The 20,000-nt window shown below is 45.6% G+C and overlaps 50 non-coding genes and 10 pseudogenes across 50 annotated transcripts; all 60 read right to left on the reverse strand.

The window, feature by feature from the left end:
* Nucleotides 1–51: 51 nt before the first annotated feature.
* LOC118952440 lies at nt 52–170 on the reverse strand. The gene has a single exon (XR_005043499.1). It is a non-coding gene; the product is annotated as a 5S ribosomal RNA (ribosomal RNA).
* Nucleotides 171–347: 177 nt separating this feature from the next.
* Nucleotides 348–476, reverse strand: LOC118952675 (annotated as a pseudogene).
* A 260-nt stretch (nt 477–736) lies between these two features.
* LOC118952441 lies at nt 737–855 on the reverse strand. Its single transcript, XR_005043500.1, has one exon. It is a non-coding gene; the product is annotated as a 5S ribosomal RNA (ribosomal RNA).
* A 177-nt stretch (nt 856–1,032) lies between these two features.
* On the reverse strand, nt 1,033–1,151 carry LOC118952442. Its single transcript, XR_005043501.1, has one exon. It is a non-coding gene; the product is annotated as a 5S ribosomal RNA (ribosomal RNA).
* A 177-nt stretch (nt 1,152–1,328) lies between these two features.
* Nucleotides 1,329–1,447, reverse strand: LOC118952443. The gene has a single exon (XR_005043502.1). It is a non-coding gene; the product is annotated as a 5S ribosomal RNA (ribosomal RNA).
* Nucleotides 1,448–1,624: 177 nt separating this feature from the next.
* LOC118952676 lies at nt 1,625–1,753 on the reverse strand (annotated as a pseudogene).
* Nucleotides 1,754–2,012: 259 nt separating this feature from the next.
* On the reverse strand, nt 2,013–2,131 carry LOC118952444. Its single transcript, XR_005043503.1, has one exon. It is a non-coding gene; the product is annotated as a 5S ribosomal RNA (ribosomal RNA).
* Nucleotides 2,132–2,308: 177 nt separating this feature from the next.
* LOC118952445 lies at nt 2,309–2,427 on the reverse strand. Its single transcript, XR_005043504.1, has one exon. It is a non-coding gene; the product is annotated as a 5S ribosomal RNA (ribosomal RNA).
* A 260-nt stretch (nt 2,428–2,687) lies between these two features.
* On the reverse strand, nt 2,688–2,806 carry LOC118952447. The gene has a single exon (XR_005043506.1). It is a non-coding gene; the product is annotated as a 5S ribosomal RNA (ribosomal RNA).
* A 177-nt stretch (nt 2,807–2,983) lies between these two features.
* LOC118952677 lies at nt 2,984–3,112 on the reverse strand (annotated as a pseudogene).
* Nucleotides 3,113–3,372: 260 nt separating this feature from the next.
* Nucleotides 3,373–3,491, reverse strand: LOC118952448. Its single transcript, XR_005043507.1, has one exon. It is a non-coding gene; the product is annotated as a 5S ribosomal RNA (ribosomal RNA).
* Nucleotides 3,492–3,668: 177 nt separating this feature from the next.
* Nucleotides 3,669–3,794, reverse strand: LOC118952672 (annotated as a pseudogene).
* Nucleotides 3,795–4,054: 260 nt separating this feature from the next.
* Nucleotides 4,055–4,175, reverse strand: LOC118952650. The gene has a single exon (XR_005043710.1). It is a non-coding gene; the product is annotated as a 5S ribosomal RNA (ribosomal RNA).
* A 259-nt stretch (nt 4,176–4,434) lies between these two features.
* LOC118952449 lies at nt 4,435–4,553 on the reverse strand. The gene has a single exon (XR_005043508.1). It is a non-coding gene; the product is annotated as a 5S ribosomal RNA (ribosomal RNA).
* Nucleotides 4,554–4,730: 177 nt separating this feature from the next.
* Nucleotides 4,731–4,849, reverse strand: LOC118952450. The gene has a single exon (XR_005043509.1). It is a non-coding gene; the product is annotated as a 5S ribosomal RNA (ribosomal RNA).
* A 177-nt stretch (nt 4,850–5,026) lies between these two features.
* Nucleotides 5,027–5,151, reverse strand: LOC118952659 (annotated as a pseudogene).
* Nucleotides 5,152–5,411: 260 nt separating this feature from the next.
* LOC118952451 lies at nt 5,412–5,530 on the reverse strand. Its single transcript, XR_005043510.1, has one exon. It is a non-coding gene; the product is annotated as a 5S ribosomal RNA (ribosomal RNA).
* A 177-nt stretch (nt 5,531–5,707) lies between these two features.
* On the reverse strand, nt 5,708–5,831 carry LOC118952667 (annotated as a pseudogene).
* Nucleotides 5,832–6,091: 260 nt separating this feature from the next.
* Nucleotides 6,092–6,210, reverse strand: LOC118952452. Its single transcript, XR_005043511.1, has one exon. It is a non-coding gene; the product is annotated as a 5S ribosomal RNA (ribosomal RNA).
* Nucleotides 6,211–6,387: 177 nt separating this feature from the next.
* LOC118952664 lies at nt 6,388–6,514 on the reverse strand (annotated as a pseudogene).
* Nucleotides 6,515–6,774: 260 nt separating this feature from the next.
* LOC118952453 lies at nt 6,775–6,893 on the reverse strand. Its single transcript, XR_005043512.1, has one exon. It is a non-coding gene; the product is annotated as a 5S ribosomal RNA (ribosomal RNA).
* Nucleotides 6,894–7,152: 259 nt separating this feature from the next.
* Nucleotides 7,153–7,271, reverse strand: LOC118952454. The gene has a single exon (XR_005043513.1). It is a non-coding gene; the product is annotated as a 5S ribosomal RNA (ribosomal RNA).
* Nucleotides 7,272–7,448: 177 nt separating this feature from the next.
* Nucleotides 7,449–7,567, reverse strand: LOC118952455. The gene has a single exon (XR_005043514.1). It is a non-coding gene; the product is annotated as a 5S ribosomal RNA (ribosomal RNA).
* Nucleotides 7,568–7,744: 177 nt separating this feature from the next.
* LOC118952456 lies at nt 7,745–7,863 on the reverse strand. The gene has a single exon (XR_005043515.1). It is a non-coding gene; the product is annotated as a 5S ribosomal RNA (ribosomal RNA).
* A 177-nt stretch (nt 7,864–8,040) lies between these two features.
* On the reverse strand, nt 8,041–8,163 carry LOC118952666 (annotated as a pseudogene).
* A 260-nt stretch (nt 8,164–8,423) lies between these two features.
* Nucleotides 8,424–8,542, reverse strand: LOC118952458. The gene has a single exon (XR_005043517.1). It is a non-coding gene; the product is annotated as a 5S ribosomal RNA (ribosomal RNA).
* Nucleotides 8,543–8,719: 177 nt separating this feature from the next.
* LOC118952459 lies at nt 8,720–8,838 on the reverse strand. The gene has a single exon (XR_005043518.1). It is a non-coding gene; the product is annotated as a 5S ribosomal RNA (ribosomal RNA).
* A 261-nt stretch (nt 8,839–9,099) lies between these two features.
* Nucleotides 9,100–9,218, reverse strand: LOC118952460. Its single transcript, XR_005043519.1, has one exon. It is a non-coding gene; the product is annotated as a 5S ribosomal RNA (ribosomal RNA).
* A 177-nt stretch (nt 9,219–9,395) lies between these two features.
* LOC118952461 lies at nt 9,396–9,514 on the reverse strand. The gene has a single exon (XR_005043520.1). It is a non-coding gene; the product is annotated as a 5S ribosomal RNA (ribosomal RNA).
* A 177-nt stretch (nt 9,515–9,691) lies between these two features.
* Nucleotides 9,692–9,810, reverse strand: LOC118952462. Its single transcript, XR_005043521.1, has one exon. It is a non-coding gene; the product is annotated as a 5S ribosomal RNA (ribosomal RNA).
* A 177-nt stretch (nt 9,811–9,987) lies between these two features.
* LOC118952463 lies at nt 9,988–10,106 on the reverse strand. Its single transcript, XR_005043522.1, has one exon. It is a non-coding gene; the product is annotated as a 5S ribosomal RNA (ribosomal RNA).
* Nucleotides 10,107–10,283: 177 nt separating this feature from the next.
* On the reverse strand, nt 10,284–10,402 carry LOC118952464. Its single transcript, XR_005043523.1, has one exon. It is a non-coding gene; the product is annotated as a 5S ribosomal RNA (ribosomal RNA).
* A 259-nt stretch (nt 10,403–10,661) lies between these two features.
* LOC118952465 lies at nt 10,662–10,780 on the reverse strand. The gene has a single exon (XR_005043524.1). It is a non-coding gene; the product is annotated as a 5S ribosomal RNA (ribosomal RNA).
* A 177-nt stretch (nt 10,781–10,957) lies between these two features.
* LOC118952466 lies at nt 10,958–11,076 on the reverse strand. The gene has a single exon (XR_005043525.1). It is a non-coding gene; the product is annotated as a 5S ribosomal RNA (ribosomal RNA).
* A 178-nt stretch (nt 11,077–11,254) lies between these two features.
* On the reverse strand, nt 11,255–11,373 carry LOC118952467. Its single transcript, XR_005043526.1, has one exon. It is a non-coding gene; the product is annotated as a 5S ribosomal RNA (ribosomal RNA).
* Nucleotides 11,374–11,550: 177 nt separating this feature from the next.
* On the reverse strand, nt 11,551–11,669 carry LOC118952469. Its single transcript, XR_005043528.1, has one exon. It is a non-coding gene; the product is annotated as a 5S ribosomal RNA (ribosomal RNA).
* Nucleotides 11,670–11,846: 177 nt separating this feature from the next.
* On the reverse strand, nt 11,847–11,965 carry LOC118952470. The gene has a single exon (XR_005043529.1). It is a non-coding gene; the product is annotated as a 5S ribosomal RNA (ribosomal RNA).
* A 260-nt stretch (nt 11,966–12,225) lies between these two features.
* LOC118952471 lies at nt 12,226–12,344 on the reverse strand. Its single transcript, XR_005043530.1, has one exon. It is a non-coding gene; the product is annotated as a 5S ribosomal RNA (ribosomal RNA).
* A 177-nt stretch (nt 12,345–12,521) lies between these two features.
* LOC118952472 lies at nt 12,522–12,640 on the reverse strand. The gene has a single exon (XR_005043531.1). It is a non-coding gene; the product is annotated as a 5S ribosomal RNA (ribosomal RNA).
* Nucleotides 12,641–12,817: 177 nt separating this feature from the next.
* Nucleotides 12,818–12,936, reverse strand: LOC118952473. Its single transcript, XR_005043532.1, has one exon. It is a non-coding gene; the product is annotated as a 5S ribosomal RNA (ribosomal RNA).
* A 177-nt stretch (nt 12,937–13,113) lies between these two features.
* Nucleotides 13,114–13,241, reverse strand: LOC118952671 (annotated as a pseudogene).
* A 261-nt stretch (nt 13,242–13,502) lies between these two features.
* LOC118952474 lies at nt 13,503–13,621 on the reverse strand. The gene has a single exon (XR_005043533.1). It is a non-coding gene; the product is annotated as a 5S ribosomal RNA (ribosomal RNA).
* A 177-nt stretch (nt 13,622–13,798) lies between these two features.
* LOC118952475 lies at nt 13,799–13,917 on the reverse strand. The gene has a single exon (XR_005043534.1). It is a non-coding gene; the product is annotated as a 5S ribosomal RNA (ribosomal RNA).
* Nucleotides 13,918–14,094: 177 nt separating this feature from the next.
* Nucleotides 14,095–14,213, reverse strand: LOC118952476. The gene has a single exon (XR_005043535.1). It is a non-coding gene; the product is annotated as a 5S ribosomal RNA (ribosomal RNA).
* Nucleotides 14,214–14,390: 177 nt separating this feature from the next.
* Nucleotides 14,391–14,519, reverse strand: LOC118952678 (annotated as a pseudogene).
* A 260-nt stretch (nt 14,520–14,779) lies between these two features.
* On the reverse strand, nt 14,780–14,898 carry LOC118952477. Its single transcript, XR_005043536.1, has one exon. It is a non-coding gene; the product is annotated as a 5S ribosomal RNA (ribosomal RNA).
* Nucleotides 14,899–15,075: 177 nt separating this feature from the next.
* Nucleotides 15,076–15,194, reverse strand: LOC118952478. The gene has a single exon (XR_005043537.1). It is a non-coding gene; the product is annotated as a 5S ribosomal RNA (ribosomal RNA).
* A 260-nt stretch (nt 15,195–15,454) lies between these two features.
* LOC118952480 lies at nt 15,455–15,573 on the reverse strand. The gene has a single exon (XR_005043539.1). It is a non-coding gene; the product is annotated as a 5S ribosomal RNA (ribosomal RNA).
* A 177-nt stretch (nt 15,574–15,750) lies between these two features.
* On the reverse strand, nt 15,751–15,869 carry LOC118952481. Its single transcript, XR_005043540.1, has one exon. It is a non-coding gene; the product is annotated as a 5S ribosomal RNA (ribosomal RNA).
* Nucleotides 15,870–16,046: 177 nt separating this feature from the next.
* Nucleotides 16,047–16,165, reverse strand: LOC118952482. The gene has a single exon (XR_005043541.1). It is a non-coding gene; the product is annotated as a 5S ribosomal RNA (ribosomal RNA).
* Nucleotides 16,166–16,342: 177 nt separating this feature from the next.
* On the reverse strand, nt 16,343–16,461 carry LOC118952483. The gene has a single exon (XR_005043542.1). It is a non-coding gene; the product is annotated as a 5S ribosomal RNA (ribosomal RNA).
* A 260-nt stretch (nt 16,462–16,721) lies between these two features.
* On the reverse strand, nt 16,722–16,840 carry LOC118952484. The gene has a single exon (XR_005043543.1). It is a non-coding gene; the product is annotated as a 5S ribosomal RNA (ribosomal RNA).
* A 177-nt stretch (nt 16,841–17,017) lies between these two features.
* On the reverse strand, nt 17,018–17,136 carry LOC118952486. The gene has a single exon (XR_005043545.1). It is a non-coding gene; the product is annotated as a 5S ribosomal RNA (ribosomal RNA).
* Nucleotides 17,137–17,808: 672 nt separating this feature from the next.
* LOC118952487 lies at nt 17,809–17,927 on the reverse strand. The gene has a single exon (XR_005043546.1). It is a non-coding gene; the product is annotated as a 5S ribosomal RNA (ribosomal RNA).
* A 260-nt stretch (nt 17,928–18,187) lies between these two features.
* LOC118952488 lies at nt 18,188–18,306 on the reverse strand. Its single transcript, XR_005043547.1, has one exon. It is a non-coding gene; the product is annotated as a 5S ribosomal RNA (ribosomal RNA).
* Nucleotides 18,307–18,483: 177 nt separating this feature from the next.
* On the reverse strand, nt 18,484–18,602 carry LOC118952489. Its single transcript, XR_005043548.1, has one exon. It is a non-coding gene; the product is annotated as a 5S ribosomal RNA (ribosomal RNA).
* A 177-nt stretch (nt 18,603–18,779) lies between these two features.
* On the reverse strand, nt 18,780–18,898 carry LOC118952490. Its single transcript, XR_005043549.1, has one exon. It is a non-coding gene; the product is annotated as a 5S ribosomal RNA (ribosomal RNA).
* A 178-nt stretch (nt 18,899–19,076) lies between these two features.
* LOC118952492 lies at nt 19,077–19,195 on the reverse strand. The gene has a single exon (XR_005043551.1). It is a non-coding gene; the product is annotated as a 5S ribosomal RNA (ribosomal RNA).
* Nucleotides 19,196–19,456: 261 nt separating this feature from the next.
* Nucleotides 19,457–19,575, reverse strand: LOC118952493. The gene has a single exon (XR_005043552.1). It is a non-coding gene; the product is annotated as a 5S ribosomal RNA (ribosomal RNA).
* Nucleotides 19,576–19,752: 177 nt separating this feature from the next.
* LOC118952494 lies at nt 19,753–19,871 on the reverse strand. Its single transcript, XR_005043553.1, has one exon. It is a non-coding gene; the product is annotated as a 5S ribosomal RNA (ribosomal RNA).
* Nucleotides 19,872–20,000: the final 129 nt, after the last annotated feature.

Raw genomic sequence — 20,000 nt, forward strand, 5'->3', positions numbered from 1 at the left:
TTGTGGGAAAAAACGGACAAAGAGTTGAAATTCCACAAGGCAGTGACAAAAAGCTTACAGCACCTGGTATTCCCAGGCGGTCTCCCATCCAAGTACTAACCAGGCCCGACCCTGCTTAGCTTCCGAGATCGGACGAGATCAGGCGTACTCAGGCCGGTGTGGCCGTAAGCGAAAGGCAATCTCAAAAAGTGGATGAAATTGCATATACTGTAGCCATAATTTGTAGCACAGATTGTTGGATGAAATACAAACTAACCTTGCTTACTTATTTCAAAGCGAGGGCACATATTTCAGCCTTGTGGGAAAAAACGGACAAAGAGTTGAAATTCCACAAGGCAGTGACAAAAAGCTTACAGCACCTGGTATTCCCAGGCGGTCTCCCATCCAAGTACTAACCAGGCCCGACCCTGCTTAGCTTCCGAGATCGGACGAGATCAGACGAGATCAGGCGTACTCAGGCCGGTGTGGCCGTAAGCGAGAAACTATCTCTTGGTGCACTATGTAAAGTCAAAGTGAGCCTGATTAACAGCTGTTGCATTTCCACCATTTAGATAAGCATCTTTGTGTCACTCAAAAAGTGGAAGAAATTGCATATACTGTAGCCATAATTTGTAGCACAGATTGTTGGATGAAATACAAACTAACCTTGCTTACTTATTTCAAAGCGAGGGCACATATTTCAGCCTTGTGGGAAAAAACGGACAAAGAGTTGAAATTCCACAAGGCAGTGACAAAAAGCTTACAGCACCTGGTATTCCCAGGCGGTCTCCCATCCAAGTACTAACCAGGCCCGACCCTGCTTAGCTTCCGAGATCGGACGAGATCAGGCGTACTCAGGCCGGTGTGGCCGTAAGCGAAAGGCAATCTCAAAAAGTGGATGAAATTGCATATACTGTAGCCATAATTTGTAGCACAGATTGTTGGATGAAATACAAACTAACCTTGCTTACTTATTTCAAAGCGAGGGCACATATTTCAGCCTTGTGGGAAAAAACGGACAAAGAGTTGAAATTCCACAAGGCAGTGACAAAAAGCTTACAGCACCTGGTATTCCCAGGCGGTCTCCCATCCAAGTACTAACCAGGCCCGACCCTGCTTAGCTTCCGAGATCGGACGAGATCAGGCGTACTCAGGCCGGTGTGGCCGTAAGCGAAAGGCAATCTCAAAAAGTGGATGAAATTGCATATACTGTAGCCATAATTTGTAGCACAGATTGTTGGATGAAATACAAACTAACCTTGCTTACTTATTTCAAAGCGAGGGCACATATTTCAGCCTTGTGGGAAAAAACGGACAAAGAGTTGAAATTCCACAAGGCAGTGACAAAAAGCTTACAGCACCTGGTATTCCCAGGCGGTCTCCCATCCAAGTACTAACCAGGCCCGACCCTGCTTAGCTTCCGAGATCGGACGAGATCAGGCGTACTCAGGCCGGTGTGGCCGTAAGCGAAAGGCAATCTCAAAAAGTGGATGAAATTGCATATACTGTAGCCATAATTTGTAGCACAGATTGTTGGATGAAATACAAACTAACCTTGCTTACTTATTTCAAAGCGAGGGCACATATTTCAGCCTTGTGGGAAAAAACGGACAAAGAGTTGAAATTCCACAAGGCAGTGACAAAAAGCTTACAGCACCTGGTATTCCCAGGCGGTCTCCCATCCAAGTACTAACCAGGCCCGACCCTGCTTAGCTTCCGAGATCGGACGAGATCAGACGAGATCAGGCGTACTCAGGCCGGTGTGGCCGTAAGCGAGAACTATCTCTTGGTGCACTATGTAAAGTCAAAGTGAGCCTGATTAACAGCTGTTGCATTTCCACCATTTAGATAAGCATCTTTGTGTCACTCAAAAAGTGGAAGAAATTGCATATACTGTAGCCATAATTTGTAGCACAGATTGTTGGATGAAATACAAACTAACCTTGCTTACTTATTTCAAAGCGAGGGCACATATTTCAGCCTTGTGGGAAAAAACGGACAAAGAGTTGAAATTCCACAAGGCAGTGACAAAAAGCTTACAGCACCTGGTATTCCCAGGCGGTCTCCCATCCAAGTACTAACCAGGCCCGACCCTGCTTAGCTTCCGAGATCGGACGAGATCAGGCGTACTCAGGCCGGTGTGGCCGTAAGCGAAAGGCAATCTCAAAAAGTGGATGAAATTGCATATACTGTAGCCATAATTTGTAGCACAGATTGTTGGATGAAATACAAACTAACCTTGCTTACTTATTTCAAAGCGAGGGCACATATTTCAGCCTTGTGGGAAAAAACGGACAAAGAGTTGAAATTCCACAAGGCAGTGACAAAAAGCTTACAGCACCTGGTATTCCCAGGCGGTCTCCCATCCAAGTACTAACCAGGCCCGACCCTGCTTAGCTTCCGAGATCGGACGAGATCAGGCGTACTCAGGCCGGTGTGGCCGTAAGCGAGAAACTATCTCTTGGTGCACTATGTAAAGTCAAAGTGAGCCTGATTAACAGCTGTTGCATTTCCACCATTTAGATAAGCATCTTTGTGTCACTCAAAAAGTGGAAGAAATTGCATATACTGTAGCCATAATTTGTAGCACAGATTGTTGGATGAAATACAAACTAACCTTGCTTACTTATTTCAAAGCGAGGGCACATATTTCAGCCTTGTGGGAAAAAACGGACAAAGAGTTGAAATTCCACAAGGCAGTGACAAAAAGCTTACAGCACCTGGTATTCCCAGGCGGTCTCCCATCCAAGTACTAACCAGGCCCGACCCTGCTTAGCTTCCGAGATCGGACGAGATCAGGCGTACTCAGGCCGGTGTGGCCGTAAGCGAAAGGCAATCTCAAAAAGTGGATGAAATTGCATATACTGTAGCCATAATTTGTAGCACAGATTGTTGGATGAAATACAAACTAACCTTGCTTACTTATTTCAAAGCGAGGGCACATATTTCAGCCTTGTGGGAAAAAACGGACAAAGAGTTGAAATTCCACAAGGCAGTGACAAAAAGCTTACAGCACCTGGTATTCCCAGGCGGTCTCCCATCCAAGTACTAACCAGGCCCGACCCTGCTTAGCTTCCGAGATCGGACGAGATCAGACGAGATCAGGCGTACTCAGGCCGGTGTGGCCGTAAGCGAGAAACTATCTCTTGGTGCACTATGTAAAGTCAAAGTGAGCCTGATTAACAGCTGTTGCATTTCCACCATTTAGATAAGCATCTTTGTGTCACTCAAAAAGTGGAAGAAATTGCATATACTGTAGCCATAATTTGTAGCACAGATTGTTGGATGAAATACAAACTAACCTTGCTTACTTATTTCAAAGCGAGGGCACATATTTCAGCCTTGTGGGAAAAAACGGACAAAGAGTTGAAATTCCACAAGGCAGTGACAAAAAGCTTACAGCACCTGGTATTCCCAGGCGGTCTCCCATCCAAGTACTAACCAGGCCCGACCCTGCTTAGCTTCCGAGATCGGACGAGATCAGGCGTACTCAGGCCGGTGTGGCCGTAAGCGAAAGGCAATCTCAAAAAGTGGATGAAATTGCATATACTGTAGCCATAATTTGTAGCACAGATTGTTGGATGAAATACAAACTAACCTTGCTTACTTATTTCAAAGCGAGGGCACATATTTCAGCCTTGTGGGAAAAAACGGACAAAGAGTTGAAATTCCACAAGGCAGTGACAAAAAGCTTACAGCACCTGGTATTCCCAGGCGGTCTCCCATCCAAGTACTAACCAGGCCCGACCCTGCTTAGCTTCCGAGATCGGACGAGATCAGAGATCAGGCGTACTCAGGCCGGTGTGGCCGTAAGCGAGAAACTATCTCTTGGTGCACTATGTAAAGTCAAAGTGAGCCTGATTAACAGCTGTTGCATTTCCACCATTTAGATAAGCATCTTTGTGTCACTCAAAAAGTGGAAGAAATTGCATATACTGTAGCCATAATTTGTAGCACAGATTGTTGGATGAAATACAAACTAACCTTGCTTACTTATTTCAAAGCGAGGGCACATATTTCAGCCTTGTGGGAAAAAACGGACAAAGAGTTGAAATTCCACAAGGCAGTGACAAAAAGCTTACAGCACCTGGTATTCCCAGGCGGTCTCCCATCCAAGTACTAACCAGGCCCGACCCTGCTTAGCTTCCGAGATCGAGATCGAGATCAGGCGTACTCAGGCCGGTGTGGCCGTAAGCGAAAACTATCTCTTGGTGCACTATGTAAAGTCAAAGTGAGCCTGATTAACAGCTGTTGCATTTCCACCATTTAGATAAGCATCTTTGTGTCACTCAAAAAGTGGAAGAAATTGCATATACTGTAGCCATAATTTGTAGCACAGATTGTTGGATGAAATACAAACTAACCTTGCTTACTTATTTCAAAGCGAGGGCACATATTTCAGCCTTGTGGGAAAAAACGGACAAAGAGTTGAAATTCCACAAGGCAGTGACAAAAAGCTTACAGCACCTGGTATTCCCAGGCGGTCTCCCATCCAAGTACTAACCAGGCCCGACCCTGCTTAGCTTCCGAGATCGGACGAGATCAGGCGTACTCAGGCCGGTGTGGCCGTAAGCGAAAGGCAATCTCAAAAAGTGGATGAAATTGCATATACTGTAGCCATAATTTGTAGCACAGATTGTTGGATGAAATACAAACTAACCTTGCTTACTTATTTCAAAGCGAGGGCACATATTTCAGCCTTGTGGGAAAAAACGGACAAAGAGTTGAAATTCCACAAGGCAGTGACAAAAAGCTTACAGCACCTGGTATTCCCAGGCGGTCTCCCATCCAAGTACTAACCAGGCCCGACCCTGCTTAGCTTCCGAGATCGGACGAGATCAGGCGTACTCAGGCCGGTGTGGCCGTAAGCGAAAGGCAATCTCAAAAAGTGGATGAAATTGCATATACTGTAGCCATAATTTGTAGCACAGATTGTTGGATGAAATACAAACTAACCTTGCTTACTTATTTCAAAGCGAGGGCACATATTTCAGCCTTGTGGGAAAAAACGGACAAAGAGTTGAAATTCCACAAGGCAGTGACAAAAAGCTTACAGCACCTGGTATTCCCAGGCGGTCTCCCATCCAAGTACTAACCAGGCCCGACCCTGCTTAGCTTCCGAGATCGGACGAGATCGAGATCAGGCGTACTCAGGCCGGTGTGGCCGTAAGCGAGAAACTATCTCTTGGTGCACTATGTAAAGTCAAAGTGAGCCTGATTAACAGCTGTTGCATTTCCACCATTTAGATAAGCATCTTTGTGTCACTCAAAAAGTGGAAGAAATTGCATATACTGTAGCCATAATTTGTAGCACAGATTGTTGGATGAAATACAAACTAACCTTGCTTACTTATTTCAAAGCGAGGGCACATATTTCAGCCTTGTGGGAAAAAACGGACAAAGAGTTGAAATTCCACAAGGCAGTGACAAAAAGCTTACAGCACCTGGTATTCCCAGGCGGTCTCCCATCCAAGTACTAACCAGGCCCGACCCTGCTTAGCTTCCGAGATCGGACGAGATCAGGCGTACTCAGGCCGGTGTGGCCGTAAGCGAAAGGCAATCTCAAAAAGTGGATGAAATTGCATATACTGTAGCCATAATTTGTAGCACAGATTGTTGGATGAAATACAAACTAACCTTGCTTACTTATTTCAAAGCGAGGGCACATATTTCAGCCTTGTGGGAAAAAACGGACAAAGAGTTGAAATTCCACAAGGCAGTGACAAAAAGCTTACAGCACCTGGTATTCCCAGGCGGTCTCCCATCCAAGTACTAACCAGGCCCGACCCTGCTTAGCTTCCGAGATCGAGATCGACGAGATCAGGCGTACTCAGGCCGGTGTGGCCGTAAGCGAGAAACTATCTCTTGGTGCACTATGTAAAGTCAAAGTGAGCCTGATTAACAGCTGTTGCATTTCCACCATTTAGATAAGCATCTTTGTGTCACTCAAAAAGTGGAAGAAATTGCATATACTGTAGCCATAATTTGTAGCACAGATTGTTGGATGAAATACAAACTAACCTTGCTTACTTATTTCAAAGCGAGGGCACATATTTCAGCCTTGTGGGAAAAAACGGACAAAGAGTTGAAATTCCACAAGGCAGTGACAAAAAGCTTACAGCACCTGGTATTCCCAGGCGGTCTCCCATCCAAGTACTAACCAGGCCCGACCCTGCTTAGCTTCCGAGATCGGACGAGATCAGGCGTACTCAGGCCGGTGTGGCCGTAAGCGAAAGGCAATCTCAAAAAGTGGATGAAATTGCATATACTGTAGCCATAATTTGTAGCACAGATTGTTGGATGAAATACAAACTAACCTTGCTTACTTATTTCAAAGCGAGGGCACATATTTCAGCCTTGTGGGAAAAAACGGACAAAGAGTTGAAATTCCACAAGGCAGTGACAAAAAGCTTACAGCACCTGGTATTCCCAGGCGGTCTCCCATCCAAGTACTAACCAGGCCCGACCCTGCTTAGCTTCCGAGATCGGACGAGATCGAGAGATCAGGCGTACTCAGGCCGGTGTGGCCGTAAGCGAGAAACTATCTCTTGGTGCACTATGTAAAGTCAAAGTGAGCCTGATTAACAGCTGTTGCATTTCCACCATTTAGATAAGCATCTTTGTGTCACTCAAAAAGTGGAAGAAATTGCATATACTGTAGCCATAATTTGTAGCACAGATTGTTGGATGAAATACAAACTAACCTTGCTTACTTATTTCAAAGCGAGGGCACATATTTCAGCCTTGTGGGAAAAAACGGACAAAGAGTTGAAATTCCACAAGGCAGTGACAAAAAGCTTACAGCACCTGGTATTCCCAGGCGGTCTCCCATCCAAGTACTAACCAGGCCCGACCCTGCTTAGCTTCCGAGATCGGACGAGATCAGGCGTACTCAGGCCGGTGTGGCCGTAAGCGAGAAATATCTCTTGGTGCACTATGTAAAGTCAAAGTGAGCCTGATTAACAGCTGTTGCATTTCCACCATTTAGATAAGCATCTTTGTGTCACTCAAAAAGTGGAAGAAATTGCATATACTGTAGCCATAATTTGTAGCACAGATTGTTGGATGAAATACAAACTAACCTTGCTTACTTATTTCAAAGCGAGGGCACATATTTCAGCCTTGTGGGAAAAAACGGACAAAGAGTTGAAATTCCACAAGGCAGTGACAAAAAGCTTACAGCACCTGGTATTCCCAGGCGGTCTCCCATCCAAGTACTAACCAGGCCCGACCCTGCTTAGCTTCCGAGATCGGACGAGATCAGGCGTACTCAGGCCGGTGTGGCCGTAAGCGAAAGGCAATCTCAAAAAGTGGATGAAATTGCATATACTGTAGCCATAATTTGTAGCACAGATTGTTGGATGAAATACAAACTAACCTTGCTTACTTATTTCAAAGCGAGGGCACATATTTCAGCCTTGTGGGAAAAAACGGACAAAGAGTTGAAATTCCACAAGGCAGTGACAAAAAGCTTACAGCACCTGGTATTCCCAGGCGGTCTCCCATCCAAGTACTAACCAGGCCCGACCCTGCTTAGCTTCCGAGATCGGACGAGATCAGGCGTACTCAGGCCGGTGTGGCCGTAAGCGAAAAGCAATCTCAAAAAGTGGATGAAATTGCATATACTGTAGCCATAATTTGTAGCACAGATTGTTGGATGAAATACAAACTAACCTTGCTTACTTATTTCAAAGCGAGGGCACATATTTCAGCCTTGTGGGAAAAAACGGACAAAGAGTTGAAATTCCACAAGGCAGTGACAAAAAGCTTACAGCACCTGGTATTCCCAGGCGGTCTCCCATCCAAGTACTAACCAGGCCCGACCCTGCTTAGCTTCCGAGATCGGACGAGATCAGGCGTACTCAGGCCGGTGTGGCCGTAAGCGAAAGGCAATCTCAAAAAGTGGATGAAATTGCATATACTGTAGCCATAATTTGTAGCACAGATTGTTGGATGAAATACAAACTAACCTTGCTTACTTATTTCAAAGCGAGGGCACATATTTCAGCCTTGTGGGAAAAAACGGACAAAGAGTTGAAATTCCACAAGGCAGTGACAAAAAGCTTACAGCACCTGGTATTCCCAGGCGGTCTCCCATCCAAGTACTAACCAGGCCCGACCCTGCTTAGCTTCCGAGATCGGACGAGATCAGACAGGCGTACTCAGGCCGGTGTGGCCGTAAGCGAGAAACTATCTCTTGGTGCACTATGTAAAGTCAAAGTGAGCCTGATTAACAGCTGTTGCATTTCCACCATTTAGATAAGCATCTTTGTGTCACTCAAAAAGTGGAAGAAATTGCATATACTGTAGCCATAATTTGTAGCACAGATTGTTGGATGAAATACAAACTAACCTTGCTTACTTATTTCAAAGCGAGGGCACATATTTCAGCCTTGTGGGAAAAAACGGACAAAGAGTTGAAATTCCACAAGGCAGTGACAAAAAGCTTACAGCACCTGGTATTCCCAGGCGGTCTCCCATCCAAGTACTAACCAGGCCCGACCCTGCTTAGCTTCCGAGATCGGACGAGATCAGGCGTACTCAGGCCGGTGTGGCCGTAAGCGAAAGGCAATCTCAAAAAGTGGATGAAATTGCATATACTGTAGCCATAATTTGTAGCACAGATTGTTGGATGAAATACAAACTAACCTTGCTTACTTATTTCAAAGCGAGGGCACATATTTCAGCCTTGTGGGAAAAAACGGACAAAGAGTTGAAATTCCACAAGGCAGTGACAAAAAGCTTACAGCACCTGGTATTCCCAGGCGGTCTCCCATCCAAGTACTAACCAGGCCCGACCCTGCTTAGCTTCCGAGATCGGACGAGATCAGGCGTACTCAGGCCGGTGTGGCCGTAAGCGAGAAACTATCTCTTGGTGCACTATGTAAAGTCAAAGTGAGCCTGATTAACAGCTGTTGCATTTCCACCATTTAGATAAGCATCTTTGTGTCACTCAAAAAGTGGAAGAAATTGCATATACTGTAGCCATAATTTGTAGCACAGATTGTTGGATGAAATACAAACTAACCTTGCTTACTTATTTCAAAGCGAGGGCACATATTTCAGCCTTGTGGGAAAAAAACGGACAAAGAGTTGAAATTCCACAAGGCAGTGACAAAAAGCTTACAGCACCTGGTATTCCCAGGCGGTCTCCCATCCAAGTACTAACCAGGCCCGACCCTGCTTAGCTTCCGAGATCGGACGAGATCAGGCGTACTCAGGCCGGTGTGGCCGTAAGCGAAAGGCAATCTCAAAAAGTGGATGAAATTGCATATACTGTAGCCATAATTTGTAGCACAGATTGTTGGATGAAATACAAACTAACCTTGCTTACTTATTTCAAAGCGAGGGCACATATTTCAGCCTTGTGGGAAAAAACGGACAAAGAGTTGAAATTCCACAAGGCAGTGACAAAAAGCTTACAGCACCTGGTATTCCCAGGCGGTCTCCCATCCAAGTACTAACCAGGCCCGACCCTGCTTAGCTTCCGAGATCGGACGAGATCAGGCGTACTCAGGCCGGTGTGGCCGTAAGCGAAAGGCAATCTCAAAAAGTGGATGAAATTGCATATACTGTAGCCATAATTTGTAGCACAGATTGTTGGATGAAATACAAACTAACCTTGCTTACTTATTTCAAAGCGAGGGCACATATTTCAGCCTTGTGGGAAAAAACGGACAAAGAGTTGAAATTCCACAAGGCAGTGACAAAAAGCTTACAGCACCTGGTATTCCCAGGCGGTCTCCCATCCAAGTACTAACCAGGCCCGACCCTGCTTAGCTTCCGAGATCGGACGAGATCAGGCGTACTCAGGCCGGTGTGGCCGTAAGCGAAAGGCAATCTCAAAAAGTGGATGAAATTGCATATACTGTAGCCATAATTTGTAGCACAGATTGTTGGATGAAATACAAACTAACCTTGCTTACTTATTTCAAAGCGAGGGCACATATTTCAGCCTTGTGGGAAAAAACGGACAAAGAGTTGAAATTCCACAAGGCAGTGACAAAAAGCTTACAGCACCTGGTATTCCCAGGCGGTCTCCCATCCAAGTACTAACCAGGCCCGACCCTGCTTAGCTTCCGAGATCGGACGAGATCAGGCGTACTCAGGCCGGTGTGGCCGTAAGCGAAAGGCAATCTCAAAAAGTGGATGAAATTGCATATACTGTAGCCATAATTTGTAGCACAGATTGTTGGATGAAATACAAACTAACCTTGCTTACTTATTTCAAAGCGAGGGCACATATTTCAGCCTTGTGGGAAAAAACGGACAAAGAGTTGAAATTCCACAAGGCAGTGACAAAAAGCTTACAGCACCTGGTATTCCCAGGCGGTCTCCCATCCAAGTACTAACCAGGCCCGACCCTGCTTAGCTTCCGAGATCGGACGAGATCAGGCGTACTCAGGCCGGTGTGGCCGTAAGCGAGAAACTATCTCTTGGTGCACATGTAAAGTCAAAGTGAGCCTGATTAACAGCTGTTGCATTTCCACCATTTAGATAAGCATCTTTGTGTCACTCAAAAAGTGGAAGAAATTGCATATACTGTAGCCATAATTTGTAGCACAGATTGTTGGATGAAATACAAACTAACCTTGCTTACTTATTTCAAAGCGAGGGCACATATTTCAGCCTTGTGGGAAAAAACGGACAAAGAGTTGAAATTCCACAAGGCAGTGACAAAAAGCTTACAGCACCTGGTATTCCCAGGCGGTCTCCCATCCAAGTACTAACCAGGCCCGACCCTGCTTAGCTTCCGAGATCGGACGAGATCAGGCGTACTCAGGCCGGTGTGGCCGTAAGCGAAAGGCAATCTCAAAAAGTGGATGAAATTGCATATACTGTAGCCATAATTTGTAGCACAGATTGTTGGATGAAATACAAACTAACCTTGCTTACTTATTTCAAAGCGAGGGCACATATTTCAGCCTTGTGGGAAAAAACGGACAAAGAGTTGAAATTCCACAAGGCAGTGACAAAAAGCTTACAGCACCTGGTATTCCCAGGCGGTCTCCCATCCAAGTACTAACCAGGCCCGACCCTGCTTAGCTTCCGAGATCGGACGAGATCAGGCGTACTCAGGCCGGTGTGGCCGTAAGCGAAAGGCAATCTCAAAAAGTGGATGAAATTGCATATACTGTAGCCATAATTTGTAGCACAGATTGTTGGATGAAATACAAACTAACCTTGCTTACTTATTTCAAAGCGAGGGCACATATTTCAGCCTTGTGGGGAAAAAACGGACAAAGAGTTGAAATTCCACAAGGCAGTGACAAAAAGCTTACAGCACCTGGTATTCCCAGGCGGTCTCCCATCCAAGTACTAACCAGGCCCGACCCTGCTTAGCTTCCGAGATCGGACGAGATCAGGCGTACTCAGGCCGGTGTGGCCGTAAGCGAAAGGCAATCTCAAAAAGTGGATGAAATTGCATATACTGTAGCCATAATTTGTAGCACAGATTGTTGGATGAAATACAAACTAACCTTGCTTACTTATTTCAAAGCGAGGGCACATATTTCAGCCTTGTGGGAAAAAACGGACAAAGAGTTGAAATTCCACAAGGCAGTGACAAAAAGCTTACAGCACCTGGTATTCCCAGGCGGTCTCCCATCCAAGTACTAACCAGGCCCGACCCTGCTTAGCTTCCGAGATCGGACGAGATCAGGCGTACTCAGGCCGGTGTGGCCGTAAGCGAAAGGCAATCTCAAAAAGTGGATGAAATTGCATATACTGTAGCCATAATTTGTAGCACAGATTGTTGGATGAAATACAAACTAACCTTGCTTACTTATTTCAAAGCGAGGGCACATATTTCAGCCTTGTGGGAAAAAACGGACAAAGAGTTGAAATTCCACAAGGCAGTGACAAAAAGCTTACAGCACCTGGTATTCCCAGGCGGTCTCCCATCCAAGTACTAACCAGGCCCGACCCTGCTTAGCTTCCGAGATCGGACGAGATCAGGCGTACTCAGGCCGGTGTGGCCGTAAGCGAGAAACTATCTCTTGGTGCACTATGTAAAGTCAAAGTGAGCCTGATTAACAGCTGTTGCATTTCCACCATTTAGATAAGCATCTTTGTGTCACTCAAAAAGTGGAAGAAATTGCATATACTGTAGCCATAATTTGTAGCACAGATTGTTGGATGAAATACAAACTAACCTTGCTTACTTATTTCAAAGCGAGGGCACATATTTCAGCCTTGTGGGAAAAAACGGACAAAGAGTTGAAATTCCACAAGGCAGTGACAAAAAGCTTACAGCACCTGGTATTCCCAGGCGGTCTCCCATCCAAGTACTAACCAGGCCCGACCCTGCTTAGCTTCCGAGATCGGACGAGATCAGGCGTACTCAGGCCGGTGTGGCCGTAAGCGAAAGGCAATCTCAAAAAGTGGATGAAATTGCATATACTGTAGCCATAATTTGTAGCACAGATTGTTGGATGAAATACAAACTAACCTTGCTTACTTATTTCAAAGCGAGGGCACATATTTCAGCCTTGTGGGAAAAAACGGACAAAGAGTTGAAATTCCACAAGGCAGTGACAAAAAGCTTACAGCACCTGGTATTCCCAGGCGGTCTCCCATCCAAGTACTAACCAGGCCCGACCCTGCTTAGCTTCCGAGATCGGACGAGATCAGGCGTACTCAGGCCGGTGTGGCCGTAAGCGAAAGGCAATCTCAAAAAGTGGATGAAATTGCATATACTGTAGCCATAATTTGTAGCACAGATTGTTGGATGAAATACAAACTAACCTTGCTTACTTATTTCAAAGCGAGGGCACATATTTCAGCCTTGTGGGAAAAAACGGACAAAGAGTTGAAATTCCACAAGGCAGTGACAAAAAGCTTACAGCACCTGGTATTCCCAGGCGGTCTCCCATCCAAGTACTAACCAGGCCCGACCCTGCTTAGCTTCCGAGATCGGACGAGATCAGGCGTACTCAGGCCGGTGTGGCCGTAAGCGAAAGGCAATCTCAAAAAGTGGATGAAATTGCATATACTGTAGCCATAATTTGTAGCACAGATTGTTGGATGAAATACAAACTAACCTTGCTTACTTATTTCAAAGCGAGGGCACATATTTCAGCCTTGTGGGAAAAAACGGACAAAGAGTTGAAATTCCACAAGGCAGTGACAAAAAGCTTACAGCACCTGGTATTCCCAGGCGGTCTCCCATCCAAGTACTAACCAGGCCCGACCCTGCTTAGCTTCCGAGATCGGACGAGATCGACGAGATCAGGCGTACTCAGGCCGGTGTGGCCGTAAGCGAGAAACTATCTCTTGGTGCACTATGTAAAGTCAAAGTGAGCCTGATTAACAGCTGTTGCATTTCCACCATTTAGATAAGCATCTTTGTGTCACTCAAAAAGTGGAAGAAATTGCATATACTGTAGCCATAATTTGTAGCACAGATTGTTGGATGAAATACAAACTAACCTTGCTTACTTATTTCAAAGCGAGGGCACATATTTCAGCCTTGTGGGAAAAAAACGGACAAAGAGTTGAAATTCCACAAGGCAGTGACAAAAAGCTTACAGCACCTGGTATTCCCAGGCGGTCTCCCATCCAAGTACTAACCAGGCCCGACCCTGCTTAGCTTCCGAGATCGGACGAGATCAGGCGTACTCAGGCCGGTGTGGCCGTAAGCGAAAGGCAATCTCAAAAAGTGGATGAAATTGCATATACTGTAGCCATAATTTGTAGCACAGATTGTTGGATGAAATACAAACTAACCTTGCTTACTTATTTCAAAGCGAGGGCACATATTTCAGCCTTGTGGGAAAAAACGGACAAAGAGTTGAAATTCCACAAGGCAGTGACAAAAAGCTTACAGCACCTGGTATTCCCAGGCGGTCTCCCATCCAAGTACTAACCAGGCCCGACCCTGCTTAGCTTCCGAGATCGGACGAGATCAGGCGTACTCAGGCCGGTGTGGCCGTAAGCGAAAGGCAATCTCAAAAAGTGGATGAAATTGCATATACTGTAGCCATAATTTGTAGCACAGATTGTTGGATGAAATACAAACTAACCTTGCTTACTTATTTCAAAGCGAGGGCACATATTTCAGCCTTGTGGGAAAAAACGGACAAAGAGTTGAAATTCCACAAGGCAGTGACAAAAAGCTTACAGCACCTGGTATTCCCAGGCGGTCTCCCATCCAAGTACTAACCAGGCCCGACCCTGCTTAGCTTCCGAGATCGGACGAGATCAGGCGTACTCAGGCCGGTGTGGCCGTAAGCGAAAGGCAATCTCAAAAAGTGGATGAAATTGCATATACTGTAGCCATAATTTGTAGCACAGATTGTTGGATGAAATACAAACTAACCTTGCTTACTTATTTCAAAGCGAGGGCACATATTTCAGCCTTGTGGGAAAAAACGGACAAAGAGTTGAAATTCCACAAGGCAGTGACAAAAAGCTTACAGCACCTGGTATTCCCAGGCGGTCTCCCATCCAAGTACTAACCAGGCCCGACCCTGCTTAGCTTCCGAGATCGGACGAGATCAGACGAGATCAGGCGTACTCAGGCCGGTGTGGCCGTAAGCGAGAAACTATCTCTTGGTGCACTATGTAAAGTCAAAGTGAGCCTGATTAACAGCTGTTGCATTTCCACCATTTAGATAAGCATCTTTGTGTCACTCAAAAAGTGGAAGAAATTGCATATACTGTAGCCATAATTTGTAGCACAGATTGTTGGATGAAATACAAACTAACCTTGCTTACTTATTTCAAAGCGAGGGCACATATTTCAGCCTTGTGGGAAAAAACGGACAAAGAGTTGAAATTCCACAAGGCAGTGACAAAAAGCTTACAGCACCTGGTATTCCCAGGCGGTCTCCCATCCAAGTACTAACCAGGCCCGACCCTGCTTAGCTTCCGAGATCGGACGAGATCAGGCGTACTCAGGCCGGTGTGGCCGTAAGCGAAAGGCAATCTCAAAAAGTGGATGAAATTGCATATACTGTAGCCATAATTTGTAGCACAGATTGTTGGATGAAATACAAACTAACCTTGCTTACTTATTTCAAAGCGAGGGCACATATTTCAGCCTTGTGGGAAAAAACGGACAAAGAGTTGAAATTCCACAAGGCAGTGACAAAAAGCTTACAGCACCTGGTATTCCCAGGCGGTCTCCCATCCAAGTACTAACCAGGCCCGACCCTGCTTAGCTTCCGAGATCGGACGAGATCAGGCGTACTCAGGCCGGTGTGGCCGTAAGCGAGAAACTATCTCTTGGTGCACTATGTAAAGTCAAAGTGAGCCTGATTAACAGCTGTTGCATTTCCACCATTTAGATAAGCATCTTTGTGTCACTCAAAAAGTGGAAGAAATTGCATATACTGTAGCCATAATTTGTAGCACAGATTGTTGGATGAAATACAAACTAACCTTGCTTACTTATTTCAAAGCGAGGGCACATATTTCAGCCTTGTGGGAAAAAACGGACAAAGAGTTGAAATTCCACAAGGCAGTGACAAAAAGCTTACAGCACCTGGTATTCCCAGGCGGTCTCCCATCCAAGTACTAACCAGGCCCGACCCTGCTTAGCTTCCGAGATCGGACGAGATCAGGCGTACTCAGGCCGGTGTGGCCGTAAGCGAAAGGCAATCTCAAAAAGTGGATGAAATTGCATATACTGTAGCCATAATTTGTAGCACAGATTGTTGGATGAAATACAAACTAACCTTGCTTACTTATTTCAAAGCGAGGGCACATATTTCAGCCTTGTGGGAAAAAACGGACAAAGAGTTGAAATTCCACAAGGCAGTGACAAAAAGCTTACAGCACCTGGTATTCCCAGGCGGTCTCCCATCCAAGTACTAACCAGGCCCGACCCTGCTTAGCTTCCGAGATCGGACGAGATCAGGCGTACTCAGGCCGGTGTGGCCGTAAGCGAAAGGCAATCTCAAAAAGTGGATGAAATTGCATATACTGTAGCCATAATTTGTAGCACAGATTGTTGGATGAAATACAAACTAACCTTGCTTACTTATTTCAAAGCGAGGGCACATATTTCAGCCTTGTGGGAAAAAACGGACAAAGAGTTGAAATTCCACAAGGCAGTGACAAAAAGCTTACAGCACCTGGTATTCCCAGGCGGTCTCCCATCCAAGTACTAACCAGGCCCGACCCTGCTTAGCTTCCGAGATCGGACGAGATCAGGCGTACTCAGGCCGGTGTGGCCGTAAGCGAAAGGCAATCTCAAAAAGTGGATGAAATTGCATATACTGTAGCCATAATTTGTAGCACAGATTGTTGGATGAAATACAAACTAACCTTGCTTACTTATTTCAAAGCGAGGGCACATATTTCAGCCTTGTGGGAAAAAACGGACAAAGAGTTGAAATTCCACAAGGCAGTGACAAAAAGCTTACAGCACCTGGTATTCCCAGGCGGTCTCCCATCCAAGTACTAACCAGGCCCGACCCTGCTTAGCTTCCGAGATCGGACGAGATCAGGCGTACTCAGGCCGGTGTGGCCGTAAGCGAGAAACTATCTCTTGGTGCACTATGTAAAGTCAAAGTGAGCCTGATTAACAGCTGTTGCATTTCCACCATTTAGATAAGCATCTTTGTGTCACTCAAAAAGTGGAAGAAATTGCATATACTGTAGCCATAATTTGTAGCACAGATTGTTGGATGAAATACAAACTAACCTTGCTTACTTATTTCAAAGCGAGGGCACATATTTCAGCCTTGTGGGAAAAAACGGACAAAGAGTTGAAATTCCACAAGGCAGTGACAAAAAGCTTACAGCACCTGGTATTCCCAGGCGGTCTCCCATCCAAGTACTAACCAGGCCCGACCCTGCTTAGCTTCCGAGATCGGACGAGATCAGGCGTACTCAGGCCGGTGTGGCCGTAAGCGAAAGGCAATCTCAAAAAGTGGATGAAATTGCATATACTGTAGCCATAATTTGTAGCACAGATTGTTGGATGAAATACAAACTAACCTTGCTTACTTATTTCAAAGCGAGGGCACATATTTCAGCCTTGTGGGAAAAAACGGACAAAGAGTTGAAATTCCACAAGGCAGTGACAAAAAGCTTACAGCACCTGGTATTCCCAGGCGGTCTCCCATCCAAGTACTAACCAGGCCCGACCCTGCTTAGCTTCCGAGATCGGACGAGATCAGGCGTACTCAGGCCGGTGTGGCCGTAAGCGAAAGGCAATCTCAAAAAGTGGATGAAATTGCATATACTGTAGCCATAATTTGTAGCACAGATTGTTGGATGAAATACAAACTAACCTTGCTTACTTATTTCAAAGCGAGGGCACATATTTCAGCCTTGTGGGAAAAAACGGACAAAGAGTTGAAATTCCACAAGGCAGTGACAAAAAGCTTACAGCACCTGGTATTCCCAGGCGGTCTCCCATCCAAGTACTAACCAGGCCCGACCCTGCTTAGCTTCCGAGATCGGACGAGGATCAGCGAGAAATTGCATATACTGTAGCCATAATTTGTAGCACAGATTGTTGGATGAAATACAAACTAACCTTGCTTACTTATTTCAAAGCGAGGGCACATATTTCAGCCTTGTGGGAAAAAACGGACAAAGAGTTGAAATTCCACAAGGCAGTGACAAAAAGCTTACAGCACCTGGTATTCCCAGGCGGTCTCCCATCCAAGTACTAACCAGGCCCGACCCTGCTTAGCTTCCGAGATCGGACGAGATCAGCGAGAAATTGCATATACTGTAGCCATAATTTGTAGCACAGATTGTTGGATGAAATACAAACTAACCTTGCTTACTTATTTCAAAGCGAGGGCACATATTTCAGCCTTGTGGGAAAAAACGGACAAAGAGTTGAAATTCCACAAGGCAGTGACAAAAAGCTTACAGCACCTGGTATTCCCAGGCGGTCTCCCATCCAAGTACTAACCAGGCCCGACCCTGCTTAGCTTCCGAGATCGGACGAGATCAGGCGTACTCAGGCCGGTGTGGCCGTAAGCGAGAAACTATCTCTTGGTGCACTATGTAAAGTCAAAGTGAGCCTGATTAACAGCTGTTGCATTTCCACCATTTAGATAAGCATCTTTGTGTCACTCAAAAAGTGGAAGAAATTGCATATACTGTAGCCATAATTTGTAGCACAGATTGTTGGATGAAATACAAACTAACCTTGCTTACTTATTTCAAAGCGAGGGCACATATTTCAGCCTTGTGGGAAAAAACGGACAAAGAGTTGAAATTCCACAAGGCAGTGACAAAAAGCTTACAGCACCTGGTATTCCCAGGCGGTCTCCCATCCAAGTACTAACCAGGCCCGACCCTGCTTAGCTTCCGAGATCGGACGAGATCAGGCGTACTCAGGCCGGTGTGGCCGTAAGCGAAAGGCAATCTCAAAAAGTGGATGAAATTGCATATACTGTAGCCATAATTTGTAGCACAGATTGTTGGATGAAATACAAACTAACCTTGCTTACTTATTTCAAAGCGAGGGCACATATTTCAGCCTTGTGGGAAAAAACGGACAAAGAGTTGAAATTCCACAAGGCAGTGACAAAAAGCTTACAGCACCTGGTATTCCCAGGCGGTCTCCCATCCAAGTACTAACCAGGCCCGACCCTGCTTAGCTTCCGAGATCGGACGAGATCAGGCGTACTCAGGCCGGTGTGGCCGTAAGCGAAAGGCAATCTCAAAAAGTGGATGAAATTGCATATACTGTAGCCATAATTTGTAGCACAGATTGTTGGATGAAATACAAACTAACCTTGCTTACTTATTTCAAAGCGAGGGCACATATTTCAGCCTTGTGGGAAAAAACGGACAAAGAGTTGAAATTCCACAAGGCAGTGACAAAAAGCTTACAGCACCTGGTATTCCCAGGCGGTCTCCCATCCAAGTACTAACCAGGCCCGACCCTGCTTAGCTTCCGAGATCGGACGAGATCAGGCGTACTCAGGCCGGTGTGGCCGTAAGCGAAAGGCAATCTCAAAAAGTGGATGAAATTGCATATACTGTAGCCATAATTTGTAGCACAGATTGTTGGATGAAATACAAACTAACCTTGCTTACTTATTTCAAAGCGAGGGCACATATTTCAGCCTTGTGGGAAAAAAACGGACAAAGAGTTGAAATTCCACAAGGCAGTGACAAAAAGCTTACAGCACCTGGTATTCCCAGGCGGTCTCCCATCCAAGTACTAACCAGGCCCGACCCTGCTTAGCTTCCGAGATCGGACGAGATCAGGCGTACTCAGGCCGGTGTGGCCGTAAGCGAGAAACTATCTCTTGGTGCACCATGTAAAGTCAAAGTGAGCCTGATTAACAGCTGTTGCATTTCCACCATTTAGATAAGCATCTTTGTGTCACTCAAAAAGTGGAAGAAATTGCATATACTGTAGCCATAATTTGTAGCACAGATTGTTGGATGAAATACAAACTAACCTTGCTTACTTATTTCAAAGCGAGGGCACATATTTCAGCCTTGTGGGAAAAAAACGGACAAAGAGTTGAAATTCCACAAGGCAGTGACAAAAAGCTTACAGCACCTGGTATTCCCAGGCGGTCTCCCATCCAAGTACTAACCAGGCCCGACCCTGCTTAGCTTCCGAGATCGGACGAGATCAGGCGTACTCAGGCCGGTGTGGCCGTAAGCGAAAGGCAATCTCAAAAAGTGGATGAAATTGCATATACTGTAGCCATAATTTGTAGCACAGATTGTTGGATGAAATACAAACTAACCTTGCTTACTTATTTCAAAGCGAGGGCACATATTTCAGCCTTGTGGGAAAAAACGGACAAAGAGTTGAAATTCCACAAGGCAGTGACAAAAAGCTTACAGCACCTGGTATTCCCAGGCGGTCTCCCATCCAAGTACTAACCAGGCCCGACCCTGCTTAGCTTCCGAGATCGGACGAGATCAGGCGTACTCAGGCCGGTGTGGCCGTAAGCGAGAAAACTATCTCTTGGTGCACCATGTAAAGTCAAAGTGAGCTGATTAACAGCTGTTGCATTTCCACCATTTAGATAAGCATCTTTGTGTCACTCAAAAAGTGGAAGAAATTGCATATACTGTAGCCA

This window comes from Oncorhynchus mykiss, unplaced genomic scaffold, assembly GCF_013265735.2.
Source record: "Oncorhynchus mykiss isolate Arlee unplaced genomic scaffold, USDA_OmykA_1.1 un_scaffold_355, whole genome shotgun sequence".
Lineage (NCBI taxonomy): Eukaryota > Metazoa > Chordata > Actinopteri > Salmoniformes > Salmonidae > Oncorhynchus > Oncorhynchus mykiss.